At 58.2% G+C, this 13,622-nt stretch overlaps 1 long non-coding RNA gene across 1 annotated transcript; it reads left to right on the top strand.

Moving 5' to 3' along the window:
- Nucleotides 1-89: 89 nt before the first annotated feature.
- Nucleotides 90-13,049, top strand: LOC105607203 (uncharacterized). The gene is made up of 2 exons (XR_006059046.2): nt 90-847; nt 1,411-13,049. It is a non-coding gene; the product is annotated as an uncharacterized LOC105607203 (long non-coding RNA).
- The last annotated feature ends 573 nt before the right edge of the window (nt 13,050-13,622 follow it).

Raw genomic sequence — 13,622 nt, 5'->3', positions numbered from 1 at the left:
CTCGGGCACGGTGGGCGGGGCCAAGGCAAAGTGGGTGGGGCAGGGTCCCGGTGGGTGGGCCCCGGGCCACGGTGGGCGGGGCTCGTGTCACGGTGAACGGGGCCTGGTGCACAGTGGACCGACCGGTTCAGCTTCGCAGTCTGCGTTCTTCACCTGGGGCAGCCACGCGGAAAGAAAGCCCAGGGTGCGCGTGCATCGCTCAGCAGTTGCCGGTTCTGCTGGGCGTGAGGGGCCTCTGACGGGTGGCTCTGCTCTGGAATGTCGGAGTGTTGAGGCTGGGGAAGGGGGTCCTCGGAAAAAGACTTTCTCCCCGGGGACGTGACTGCTTTGTCCCTTTGCACTTCACGCGAGAGCACAGTTAGGAGGGACCGCCCTCTGCCCAAAGCACCTGCTGGAGAGCCTGGAACGTCCTCTGCCATCAGGACCCACCAACTACCTATTTTTATCAACGTTCTGATTTCTAAAAATGTACCTACCCCCTGCGGCCTGGCAGCCGGGGATTTGGAATTGACTAAGCGGTGCGTGCACGCTGCACCTGCTGGGCTTCAGGCTCCAGGGACACACACAGGTCCCAGATCGCCCTCTGCAGAGCCTGGCCTCCAGGGACGAGGGGGGCGAGGTGGTCCCTGCTTCCCCCAGCGGGGAGGGGCCAGCGTCCGCCTCGGGGCCGGGACTGTGGGCATCCGAGGGGAGCAGCTGCGTGCCGGCGGTGTGCCCCACTAGACTCCCAGCTCCACTTCCCCGCCTCAGCCTCCATCTGTGCCTCTTGCAGGGCCTGGGGTGTGGGCATCCCTCTCCAGGCCTGCCGTTGCCTTGGACACGCCTTGAACTGCCACCTGATCTCCAGGTGAGATTCCAGGCTCCTGGGAAGAGGGAGCAGCCCCGTTTCCTCAGCCTCACCAGGGGCCCCAGGGCTCTGTGCACTGGGAGAACCTGGCTAGGGGGGAGGAGTGAGGTCCACCCACGGGGCCCCGCTGCCTCCCCACGCGGGCCTCCCCAGAGACCTTGGGGAGGGTCTCCTCAGGGGTGGGCTTGTCGCTCTGTATGTGGGCGTCAGCCACGTGAGCGTCTCTAGAGACTTCGACGAAAGTGGTGCAGAGACTCCGCTGCCCCCGCCCTGCTCCCGGCTCACACAGCCGGCTCACGCTCGGAGTGACTGCTTTCACCAAGTGTTAGGTGGCTCAGATGGTAAAGAGCCTGCCTGCAGTGCAGGAGACCCAGCTTCAGTCCCTGGGTTGGGAAGATCCCCTGGAGAAGGGCGTGGCTGCCCACTCCAGTATTCTTTTTTGGAGAATCCCATGGACAGAGAGGCCTGGTAGGCTACAGGCCAGGGGGTTGAAAAGAGTCAACAGGACTGAGTGACTCACTTTACTGTGCGTCAGACCATCTTTTATGTGATCTCACCCTCAGGACGCCCTGGTTTCACTGATGCGACAGCTGGGACACAGAGGAGCTGTCACCTGCCCAAGGGTGCACTCTTTGGGCGGCAGGCCCCCCCACTACCTTGCCAGGCATGCTGGGAAAGGGCCAGGGCCTCCTGAGACCCCAGCATCCTCAGAGCCTCTTGCTGTGAAGTCCTGACCCCCAGCTCTGCCTGGTACCCAACCCAGCTGTCTCTGGAGCACTGGTGAGCATTTCCGGGTGCCCCGCCCACCCTGGTGCCTCTAAGGATGAAACAGTGGCGTCCAGGAGTGCGGACCACCAAGCTGTCTGTTTGTGAATCAGGCAGGATGCCTGCCTGTCTGCCTGCCGCCCACCCCTCACCCCCACCGTCTGAGCCCTAAAGCCGAGGAGAAGATGAGAAAAGGTACAGATTAAATTCCCTTTGCAGCAAAGATTGGCTTTAACTTTCCCTTTGCTGTTTTCGCTAAAGTTTTGAAGACTCTGGACACTGAGACCCTAGGCCTGGGGGACATGGTCCTCAGCTCCAGGCCTGGCCTGGGCACCTTCAGAGCTCATCACTCACTTTTCACTTTTCTGCGTGAACATCTTCAGAAATCCCAGAAGGTAAAGAGTGCCTGCTGCCCACATCGCCAACGCCCAGCTGTCCTTACCTCTGCACAGCAACGTGATTCTTCTTGCTGGAAAGCTGAGCTCTGGGTCATCGGTTGGGCAGGCGGTCAGGAGCCTTGGACAGAGGCCAGAGGGTGTGGTTTGGGAGCAGCGAGTTCTCGGCCTCTTTGTTGTCTGACCCCATGCTGTCGCGCCAGTTGCTCGGCTTGGGTCCGACTCTTTGCAACCCCGTGGGCTGCAGCCCACTGGGCTCCTCTGTCCATGGGGTTCTCCAGGCAGGAATACTGGAGTGGGTTGCCATGCCGCTTCTCCAAGGGATCTTAATCTTCCCCGACCCAGGGATCTAACCCAGGTCTCCTGCATTGGCAGGCAGATTCTTTACCAACTGGCCACCGGGGGACCCCTGGGCAGGCGGGTTCACCTCTCTGCACCTCAGTCTCCTCATGGGCACCATCGCCATGACAAGGCCTCACCCACGGCACAGCCGGACGAGACCGGCTCTAACTCCCGCTGCTCGGCAGTTGGCACGCACACACCAAGCGCTCAACAAGCAGTGGCTTTTCTTTTCTTTTCTTTTATGAGAGAACAGATATGAGAGAGCTTTGAAAACTGCAGTCGGTGCCTGGGAAGGATTTGCCTGGCGGATTCTTGGAAAGCTGAGTTGCCTGGGCCTGATCGCAGGCTGTGATCAGCTTGGAAGGAAGCGTCATCCATTTTCCAGCAAAGCACAGCAGATGCCCCTAGTCCTGGCAGACACACACTGGGCGGGGGCGGGGGGGTCCCATCCCCACCTTAGATTCAGTTCCTGTTTCCCTTGATCGCCTCCCTGGCTTGTTGGAGAAGAACCTGAATCTCCAGCCTGTATCAGGGAGCACGTGTGTGTGCGCTCAGTCGCTCAGTCATGTCCAGCTCTTTTGCGACCCCATAGACTGTAGCCCGCCAGGCTCCTCTGTCCATGGGATGCTCAAGGCAAGACTACTGGCATGGGATGCCATGCCCTCCTCCAAGGGATCTTCCCAACCCAGGGATCGAGCTCTGCTCAGTGCTCCCTCCACAGCCCAGACCCTCCCTGGCTCGGGGGCAGCAAGAGGGCTGGACGCAGCCCAGCTCACCCAAGGGCAGGTGGTTGAGGGTGGCGCGTCTGGGAGTCTGGGCTGCGGGCCTGCCCTGGGAAGGAGGCGTTTCAGCCTCAGGGCACCCTCTCATCCGGGCAGACTCATGCAGGGGTGGCGTTCTTCACCATGGACCATGAAGGGTGGAGGGGATTGAGAGACTGCAGGGGAAGGTGTGATCCGCTCCAGAGCCCGGCCCGTAAAGACCTCCTGTCAGGGCTTGGAGTGCGGCTTCGGAGGAAAGGCCGCTTGTCGCCGCGTGGTGCCGTGGCTGCCCCTGGGAGCCAGGCATGGCCCGAGGCTTGCAGCGCCAGTGCCCTCGGTGGGGCTGAGCGGACTGGAGAGAGTGGCGCGGCGTCTGGACGGAACAGCCCGCCCTCCCCGCTTCCTCCCGCAGCAGCGCTCGCCGAGCAGCCGTCCGGCGTCGAGGGGAGGCCGGGCTCTGGCCGCTGGGACCTGGGGCCCTTTGCTGCCGTGCTTGCACGTGGACACACGTCTCCTCCAGAAGCAAAACGAGACGGTAAGGGACTGACGCGGCGGCTGCACGCTCGTGCGCAGCGTGCGCGACGCACGGACAGGCTGCGAAAGCCCAGAAGCCCACGGCCACTTCCGGACGACCAGCGGCCAAAGACGCAGGGTGTGCTGCGCGTGGCCCCTGCACTCAACACCCCCGAAGGGGTGGGCAGGCCTCCCAACCACCCCTCTGGGCCAAAGCCTGGACACAGCCCTGCTCACCCATGTAAGGAGCCAGCTCAACCCCCTCAGCGAGCAAGCGAGGGCAGCTGTTTGTTCTCGCCTCTCTCTGCTGCAGCAGGGGCCGCATAAAGCCTTGCCTGAATTTCTTGTCTGGCCTCTGATCAATTTCTATTGACTGGGGAAGGCCAAGAACCCTGGTTGGTAGCAGACTCAATCCTTAACATCACCCTGTGAATTCATCTTCTTGTTCATTTATTTTACAGATGCCTCCTGAGTCCCGGACACTGTGCCAAGGGATAGGGGTCCTGCCCTCATGGGGCGTGAGGGCAACAGTAAGGATGCAACCAGCCCCGAGTACAGGCCCAGCCAAGGCCCTGTCTGGGTGTCGGTCAGAGCTGAGCAGAAGGCCGAGCTTGGACAAAATACAGGGACTCTGTCAGCCCAGAGGTGGCCGATGTCCAGCCCCTCAGTGCTTTGGAACCAGCCCTGGAGGAGGGGTGGGCACCCCCCCTGGCCACTCACCAGGGTGGACCCTGGACCCTCGCCCGTCCCCAGCTCACAGGTGGGAGGGGACGCTGCCAGGGTCCCCAGGGTATTGCATGTGCTGAGTGAAATCCAGCCCAAGAGCACCCCGTGCCAGGCACGCGAGCCACCCACAGGTGTGGACCGTCACTGACCAAGCCTGGTGTCCCCGGCGGCCATCAAGGTGGTGTTTCCCTGGAGGCCTGATGGGGGCGGGCCGTACCCCAGGACAATCCCTCGAGGCCGCCAGGGTCTGCGTGACTCACCAGGGGCCGGGCTCTCCGCAGGGTCCCTCCAGCGCTCTGGCTGGGCCACGTCTGGGTCTTCACTGCAGTGACTTTCGAGAGACAACAAATGGAGCTGCTAACATTTGCAGCAATCGTTTCTAACAGCATTAGACGTTGCTAATTAAAATGACTCCTGCTGCTTCAAACTGAGTCAAATCAATCATTTTCTAGCAAATCAAAGGCCGTTCCTTCCTCAGCAGCTTTGGGGAGCAGATGAGCAGTGGGGCGAGGGAGATTGCCCAGGCATCTTCTCCGCGGGGCTGGGGCCACGCGGCCAGAGCGGAGCTCCTCCAGGCAGGTGGACGTCCTAAGCCTGGGCTCAGAGGGTCTCCCAGAGGCCTTGTCCAGGCACACTCACCACTTTGCATCTCAGTCCTCTTTTCCTAACTGACTCTGAAGTACAGTGTGTGTTCACTGCATCCCCCCTTTGTGCCAAGTGGGAGAGACTGTGGCGAACGAACAGGATGCTTTGGGCGATGGGATGGGAAAGGTGGGGGGCGGGAGGGTGGAGATGGGAGGGGTGGGCCGGGAAAGAGACAATGACAGGGGATAAAGCAGTCGTTTCCCAGAGTGTTCAGAGTCCGGGAGACGACGTGTTGCGCTGACATGGAAACGGGGCTGGCTGGAGGGTGACTGTGGGTGGCAGGGCCCCTGGAGAGGGGCAGGAGTGGGGGCTTTGCACCGTCAGGGGAGGGTGCAGGCAGGAGCAGCCGTACAGTGGCCTGGGAGCTTCCAGAGCTCCGCCTGGCATTCCCTGGGTCGGGCGGGGGAGCACAGCTCTTCCTGGTGGTCCAGGCAAGAGTGCTGGCAGCCGGAGAGAGGAGGATCATGGTGGGACGTGACCCGGAGGTGGGCTGAAGGACTAGGAGATGCAAAAGTTAGGAGAGCAAGGCAGAGAAGGTTCTGGAGAGATGGGGGATGAGCACTCCTGGAGCTGAAGTGGAAGAGTGAGCTGGACTAGGGGGACTTTGGATGCCTTGCTAAGCACTTTTAACTGTAGATAAGTACACAAGCCCACCACTGCTAGGGCATCCCCAGTTCTGCAATACAACATGCATTAAATGTTTTTGTGTGTTTTAAGATAATGTGTATTTACTATGGGAAAATCAGAAAATACGCTGGTGAACTGAATAATGGCCCCCAAGATGGCAGTGTCCTAATCTTCCAAACCTGTGAATCCCAGAACCTGTGAATCCTGGCAAAAGCTGGAAAAAGAAAAGAAACAGCCTCCCCAAGGAACCAGTCCTGCTCATGCCTTGGTTTTAGACTTCTGACCTCCAGACATTGAAAGAACGGGTCTGCATCGGCTTAAGCCACTGTGCTTACAATGATCGCTCACAGCAGCGACAGGAAATAACACAGACATCAAAATGTAGCAGGAATGATCATGGAAAGCATGGCGGCCGCTGCTTACTTTCCAGCCAGAAAGAGGCTGAGTGCCGAAGAATAGGTGCTTTCCAACTGTGGTGCTGGAAAAGATTCTTGAGAGTCCCTTGGACCGCAAGGAGATCAAACCAGTCAATCCCAAAGGAAATCAACCCTGAATATTCATTGGAAGGACTGTTGCTGAAGCTGAAGCTCCAATACTTTAGCAACCTGGTGTGAAGAGCTGACTCATTAGAAAGGACCCTGATGCTGGGAAAGATTGAAGGCAGGAGGAGAAGGGGACAACAGAGGATGGGATGGTTGGATGACATCACTGACTCAATGGACAAGAGTTTGGGCAAACTCCAGGAGATAGTGGAGGACAGAAAAGCCTGGCCTGCTGCAGCCCATGGGGTTGCAAAGAGTCAGACACAACTGAGCAACTGAACAACATGCCTCCCACCTAGTCTTCTGCCTCACAGAGCTCTTTCATACAGGATTCTTTTATTCTTTAAAGATATCTTGCATTTTTCACTGAACTTGACAACGAGCATGTCTCCCATGTTATTAATGTTGTCTTTGTAATGGCTTCTCAGCATTACTAGATTTTTAAAGCGAAAGAACATGATCTGTGAAAATTAATAAAGGGAAATCTCACTAAGATGGAGCTCTCACGCATATACTGCTCAGTGTAGACACAGATCCCAACAGGACGGAGGAGCCTGGGGGGCTGCAGTCCCTGGGGTCGCTAAGAGTTGGGCACGACTGAGCGACTTCCCTTTCACTTTTCACTTTCATGAATCGGAGAAGGAAATGGCAACCCACTCCAGTATTCTGGGCCTGGAGAATCCCAGGGACAGGGAGCCTGATGGGCAGCCGTCTGTGGGGTCGCACAGAGTCGGAGACGACTGAAGCGGCTTAGCAGCAGCAGCCGCAGCAGACACCTACCTTGAGTCTCCAACAGGAAGAAAGCTGCTCCTTAACTACCCAGCAGGGAAAGGAAGATTTTCTCCCCACCTGGCAACAGCTCAGCCAATGAGGGACCAGCACAGCACAGCCAATGAAAAGCCGCCACACTTCCAACTTCCGATTTCCTCCAATGGACTCTTTGTTTAGAACAGCCCTCCCACTTCCCCTTCTCTTCTAAGAGTTTTCTTTCCTTTGCCAGACTTGTATGTGGTTTGCCATAGATTGCATGCCCCAAATTGAAATTCTTTGCCTGTCCTGAATAATGCCTTTTTGCTGATAAACTAACTGGCTTTTTATTGTTTTAGGTTAACAATTCAAACTACCCTTTGGAAGGAAATCTCTGGCACCCAGCCCCCAATCCCAGAAGCTTGAGCAACTCTTAATAGACCTTCAGGGCTGGCCTGGGATCCCTGACAAGAGTGTTAGTTCCAGTATGATACCCAAGCCCCACATGTGTTTATTTCCCACTCACAGGAAGCCCCACGCAGCTTCCTGTTGGGAGGCAGCCTTCTCTGGGCGGAGACTCAGGGCCATCTGTACCTCCCCTCGTGTCCCTTTACCCATGGCTTCCAAAGTCAACCTGCTGGAAGGGGATACAGAAACGGAGGGCGAACTGAGCCAGGGGAGGTGCTGGGAAGGAATAAGGTCAAGAAAGAAAAGAAAAATAGTTAGTCACTCAGTCATGTGACCCCATGGACTGTAATGTGGCTGGCTCCTCCGTCCATGAAATTCTCTAGACAAGAACACTGGCGTGGGTTGCCATTTCCTCCTCCAGGGGGGTCTTCTCAACCCAGGGATCAAACCCGGGCCTCCCACATTGCAGGTGGACTCTTCACCCTCTGAGCCACCAGGCAAGCCCCTAATAAAGTCAGAGAGGCTCTAACTGGGGGATTTCATGGCCCTGCATGGAGAAAGCTCATCACCACTGCAAACTCCCAATCCCATGGCCGCTCCTGAGGCTGCAGAGCCTGGGGGGCAGTACTGGCCAGTGAGCCCAGGAGCTGAGAAGGCACCTGCCTAAAGTCCAGGGATGCCCCTGGGGCATGTTGGAGCACCCACGTGTAAGCAGAATGTGGTGGGGGAAGGAGCTGACTGTCCAGCAGGGGACAGGATGCAACACTTGAGACCCTGGGAACCGAGGAAGGAAAGACCTCAACAAAGCCTTTGATCTGGAGCGGGGGCCCTCTGTTGGAGGGGAAGGTGTCCTGGGATGAATGGTGCCCTCCTGGGGCCTGTGAATGAAACCTTATAGGTGGGAGTCCCGGGATTCTTATAGATGTCACTAAGCTAAGAGTCTCGAAATGAAATCACCCAGGATTACCCCAGTGGGCCCTAAACCCAAAGGCGAATGTCCTTATAAGTGACGTAGGGGGGAGACTCAGCGGGGAGAGGAGAGGAGAGGACGGAGCAGAGGCAGGACTGATGCGCCTGCGGCCAAGGAGACCTGGGCCTCCAGGAGCTGAGGGTGGTGGGAGACCCTCCCTTGCTCTCAGACGTCTGGCCTCCAGGATGGGGAGAGAATGAAGCTCTGCTCCCCTAAGTCACCCAGTTGTGGCCCTCTGGCACGGCAGTCACAGGCCACTACCATGGGGGCGGGGAGCGAAGTGAGCTGATGCTGGAGGCAGTGGGCGTCTCCTGAAGGCGCAAGGAAAGCGCCTGGAAAGAGGGCCAGCATGGTTTCTTTCTGCATTCACCACCCTGCCTGGCCCCGGGGGGCTCTGCTGTGGGCTCTGCTGAATGGGGCGGGGTGGGAGGGCATATCCAAAGCTCACTGGAGAGGTGTGTGTGGATGGTAGGGCACAGGGCCAGCCCAGAGGGTGTCCTGGCCTGAGAGCCAGGCCGAGGCTCAGAGGGAAACAGTCAGCCCCTCTCTTTCCAGAGACCCTCCAGGGGTGAAACTAGAGCCCCTTGGGTTGTGCCAGCCCCCCAGTGCAGCGGATTTGCTTTCAAACTCTGGTAATGTTACAACCAAGGAAATGATTTCCCAGGAGAAGCTTCCGGTCTGCCAATATACTAAATAATTTGTTGTTTTGAAACTTCTGCAAGACTTACTTAATTAAAAAACCATCAACTATAGTTTTGAATCCGTACACTCGAGGAACATTCTTGAAGATTCCAGCTGATTAAGATGGAGAAACGGAGTTTGCAGAGCATCTCGGACGACACCCCCACCCCCGCCCAGCGCCCAGTGAGCCCCAGGGCTCAACTCAGAAAGGCCGTGTGGGACAGACCTGAGATTAATTTTTCATGGGGTGTTGGACTGTAAATGATTTTTCTATTTACTTATGTAACTCGTACATAAAAGATGACGGCATTTAATCAAATACAGACCAACTGCAAATTATGCTGGATAAACTGTGAAAAAATTCAATATGCTATTGACCATTTATATATACATGCACACATATATATTATTGATATATATTTAAGAGTAGCAATCTACCTCACGCTGTTAACCCTGCCTGAATAGTTTTACACTTTCCAGGCCTTTGCTTGTGGTTTCGAGAGTCTCAGATGCCACTGCCATCGAGGGGCTGCTGTAGCAGGCTTGCTTTCCATCCCGTCCCACCAACATCTGTGCCACCGAGGTTCTGGGAAGACCACGAGCTCCTTTAAAAAGGTGCACTTTTATACTCCTTGTCCCTCTAGCCTCTAGCACAGAGATCTCAACTGGGGCAACTTTGGCCCCCAAGAGGCATCGGCCAATGCTTGGAGGTATTTGTGGCTGTCAGTTTCTGTGGGCATCCAGTGGGTAGAGGCCAGGGATGTAGCCAAGCAGAGCACTGACTTGTCCAAAGATGTCAGTAGCGCTAAAGGAGGAGCCCAGGTCTGAGGCTGCAGCAAACTCGGTCTGTGGGCGGGGAGTGGCGCGCGCGGCTCCGCGTCTGCTCTGCTGCTCCCTGGAGCGCCTCCCGGCTTCTCTCTTAGCAAACGCCCTGGTCTTCTGGAAGACAAGCCCCAGGATCACTTTCAGGACAATGCCTGCCTGCACCAGGGTGCCCAGGGTGCTCCACAAGCCCTAGGTGAGAGCACTGACCCTAGAGCACGTGCTAGCTTCTCGGTGGATCATGACGCCCGCTGCGCACATCGACTCCGTCTTGTTCTTTCTGTTTCCCAGCAGCTGCACAAGGCCCCGGAGCCTCATTTGCTCTGAACAAATGTTTGCTGGGTAGCTGGCTGGCTGGCTGGCTGAGTGGATAGTGGATGGATATGGGGGTGAATGGACGGATGGGTAGAAAGGTGGATGGTCGGGCGGTGGGGTGCTGGGAAGATGAATGGACGGACGGACGGATGGATGGAGGGAAGGACGGGCAGGGATGAGTGGGGGATGGGTAGACGGGGCAGGGAGGAGTGAATGGACGGGCAGGAGGCCTGGCTGCAGGCCTGTCTGCCGCCAGCTGGCTGTTTGCCTCTTGAAAGGTCAGAAGTCTGCACACTGAACAGCTCTGCACAGCCTGAGTAGCCTGTCTAGAGAGGGCAGAGCTTCCTTTCCCGGAAGCGCTGGGAGATCCTGAGAACCGCATGGAGGTGGCCTCTGGGATGTGCTGGGAACACGCTGGATGCCTGAGGGAAGTGTTCAAAGAGAGAAAATACAGGATTCCTTATTTACTTGGATTTTTTTTGATCCGATAAATCACTTTGCCTTTTTAGTGTAAGTTTATCTTAAATGTTATGGGACACACTTATACTAGAAGAGTACTCACTGTTCATCTGAAAGTCAGATTTAAGTGGGCACCCTGCATTTTGGTTTGTACTTCTATTTGGGGACCCTGCCTGGGAGGGAAGTTTGTGTGTTTTTCTCCTTCACAAACGCTGTGAGGTTCTGGTGCAACGTTTGAACACTGCTGGCAGGAAAGACCTTAAAGGCCCTCGTGGAAGCCCCCGGGGGTTTCTGGGGGCTGGCAGAGGGGCTGCCGCCTCCCGCGCGTCCCTCAGGCCTCCGTCAGCCCGGGCAGGACGCTTCGCAACAGGGAAACTGCGCTCCCGGCCGGCCCACCCCGCGCTGCGCTGTCCTGCTTCGAGGCCCCTTTCACAGTCGGGCCGGCCCTCCAGCCCTCCTTGGCCTGGCCTTTTGGGGACGATTCCAGGCCCCCTTCCCTGTGGTCGTCCCGGCTCTGCTTTGAGATGACAGGTAAAGTCATTAACTGCAAAGCAAACAGCGAGAACCCATCGCAAGCTCGTGTTCGCTTGTGGATCTGTCTGCGTCCTGGGGAGCCGGCAGAGGAGGGCTTGGAGAGCTCACGGGCCCTGCAGCCAGCCCCAGTGGAGGGCCCAGGCGGGGCGGGGGCTGCCTGAGGCCAGCGGAGGCGTCCTGAGGCTGTCCTCGGTCCCGCCTGAGCCCCCGCCCCCTCCGCCCGAGACCATGAGACCCCAGGGCAGCGCCTGGATTGCTGGGATCTCACGCATCCCCTGACCCTTCATTAACTCCTTGTGGCCCCCTCCCCACACCTGCCAGGTGCTGGGAGACTCCTGCTCTGGGCCCCTGACCCTCGGGAGCCAGACAGGGGTAGGCTGGAGCATGACTCAGCCTGAGGGCGTCGGGGGGCTTCCCCTGGGAGGGGCCTTCTATGTTGAGTCCTGAAAAGCGTCTGAGTGGCGGCGAGAGGGAGGTGTCAGAGTCTCAGTGGGACCCGCTCGTGGGGGGCCGGGAGAAGGCCCAGTTTCAGGGTGGAGAAGCTGGCTCTGCCTTGTGGGGTGGAGGCCCAGCGGGGCTGGAGGAAGAAGTGACCCGCTGCTTTCTGTCCTGCGGGCCAGGTGCAGGGGCGCTGTTCCCTGGATCACAGGAGTCTGGGAGGGCAGCACTCGGGAGAAATGCTCTGGACACGGCGGGTCTGAGATACCAGTGGGGCAGCCAGAGGGACCGTCCAGGAGTGTGGGACGCCACCCCGCCACGCCCGGCTTCGGGCCCCAGCCCCGGGCCATGCTTTTTGGTGACCCCATGCTCCAGGGGCTTCCAGCGTCAGGCCAGGGCGGGGAGCACGGATGCACGGCTGAGGCTGGCCGACAGTGACCACGGCCACACAGACGCCCGCAGACCGCCTGGCCCTTCCTCCTCGGGGTCACGGAGAGAAGGTGCAGGGCGTGAGTCTCCCTGGGCCTCCTGCTGGCTGCGGGCCGTGCCAGCCAAGGTGACCCTCCCTCCGGGCCGCCCAAAGCCAGATGCGTGCCCTCACTGCGGGGGTCCGGCCCCGCCATGCCCCCTTCCTGGCCTGGCAGCCGCTCTCTCCCTGGGCGGCGGTCCAGCACTCAGGGTGATGGCAGCTGGCACCCTCAGCGTGGGTTTAACTCCACCTCTGACTCCAGGACTTCATGGTCCTTCTCTGCCGAGGCGAGCGGAGCTGACACTGAAGATCCGCTTGCCCTGAATAGATAAATCAGACCTGGAATCATGCTGGGTTTGCGCTCTGCAGGTGAAAACACATATCACTTTTCACAACTGATAGTTAGGGTGGGAGGAACAGCGCGAGAAGCTCTCTAAAAATAGACTTAATAACAGTGCAGTCTGCAATTATTATTTTTCTCTGAGATCTTAAAAATTCCTTCTCTCAAAGATTTTTTTCTCTTGGCTGAAAATATCCTCCGGTGCACAGAGAGCCTGGGCTCCGCAGCTTTGACGGGCTGTGTCGTGCCAGGACAGGGACAAAGGCAGGTTGCCATGGGGGGGATGAGGTGACTGCTCGGAGGCTGAGGAGTGCGGGGGTGGGGGGCGCGGGCCAGCGAGCAGGGCACGGTCCACGGCGGCCACATTCCCCTCCCCCAGCCCAGAGGTAAGCCAGAACCACAGAACCGGGGTGCTAACAAAGGAGATTAGAATCAGCCTGTGCTGGGTCGCCAAGAGGGAGGAGAAGAAAAGAGAAGAATTGCATTTGATAAACTGCTGGTAGGTATTTCAGCATGAAAGAAATTCAAAGCCGACCCCCCCCCAGCATTGTGAGGAATTGTACCCTCACCCCCGCAAATTCTCGTGTGGAGCCCCGCGCCCAGCACCTCAGAGCCCAGCCTTACTTGCAAACAGGCTCCTTAGAGATGTAATTCGTTACAGCAGCCCACTCTACAGCAGGGTGGGCCCTGATCCAACGTGCCTGGTGTCGTAGGAAGAGGGGGCTCAGGAGGAGGCCTGGGGACGAGAAGAGGCCCGTGGAGGACAGCCGGCCACATGACGCCTGAGCGGGCTCTGAAACAACGTGCCCACAGCTGGGCGCTGGTGGAGGCAGGGGGTAGCCCCCGGAGCCTCCGGGAAAGCCCACCCTTGCTGACCCCTTGGCTTGGGACTGCCGCTCTCCAGACTGTGAGAGGGGAGGTTTCTGTTGTGTTAAGCTCCCAGCTTGTAGTAATTCGTCTCAGCAGCCATGGGGCGTGGGCAGGCTCCTCTGTCTGGGCAGCCGTGACCATGGTCCCTCTTCTGGGGTAGGTGACTGCAGACAGCTCTTCCAGGTGAAGGTCCCCCCGCTTTGGTGTCTGCTCAGCGTGGAGAGGTCAGCCAAGAGCTCAGCAAGCATCTGGAGGACTGGGCTCTGCAGGAGACACGCAGCTTCCGCCTGCAGCCCTTCAGCCGGCAGGTCCCATGCCCTGGCCCCCTCGCTCCATCTGTGCGGGGGTGTGGGGGGGGGTCTGTGCACACACACGGTTACCCAGAGGCCTGAAGGGAATGGTGGAG

This window comes from Ovis aries, chromosome 3 (assembly GCF_016772045.2).
Source record: "Ovis aries strain OAR_USU_Benz2616 breed Rambouillet chromosome 3, ARS-UI_Ramb_v3.0, whole genome shotgun sequence".
NCBI lineage: Eukaryota > Metazoa > Chordata > Mammalia > Artiodactyla > Bovidae > Ovis > Ovis aries.
Note: the sequence above shows the minus strand (reverse complement) of the source record. Positions and strands in the feature narration are given on the sequence as shown.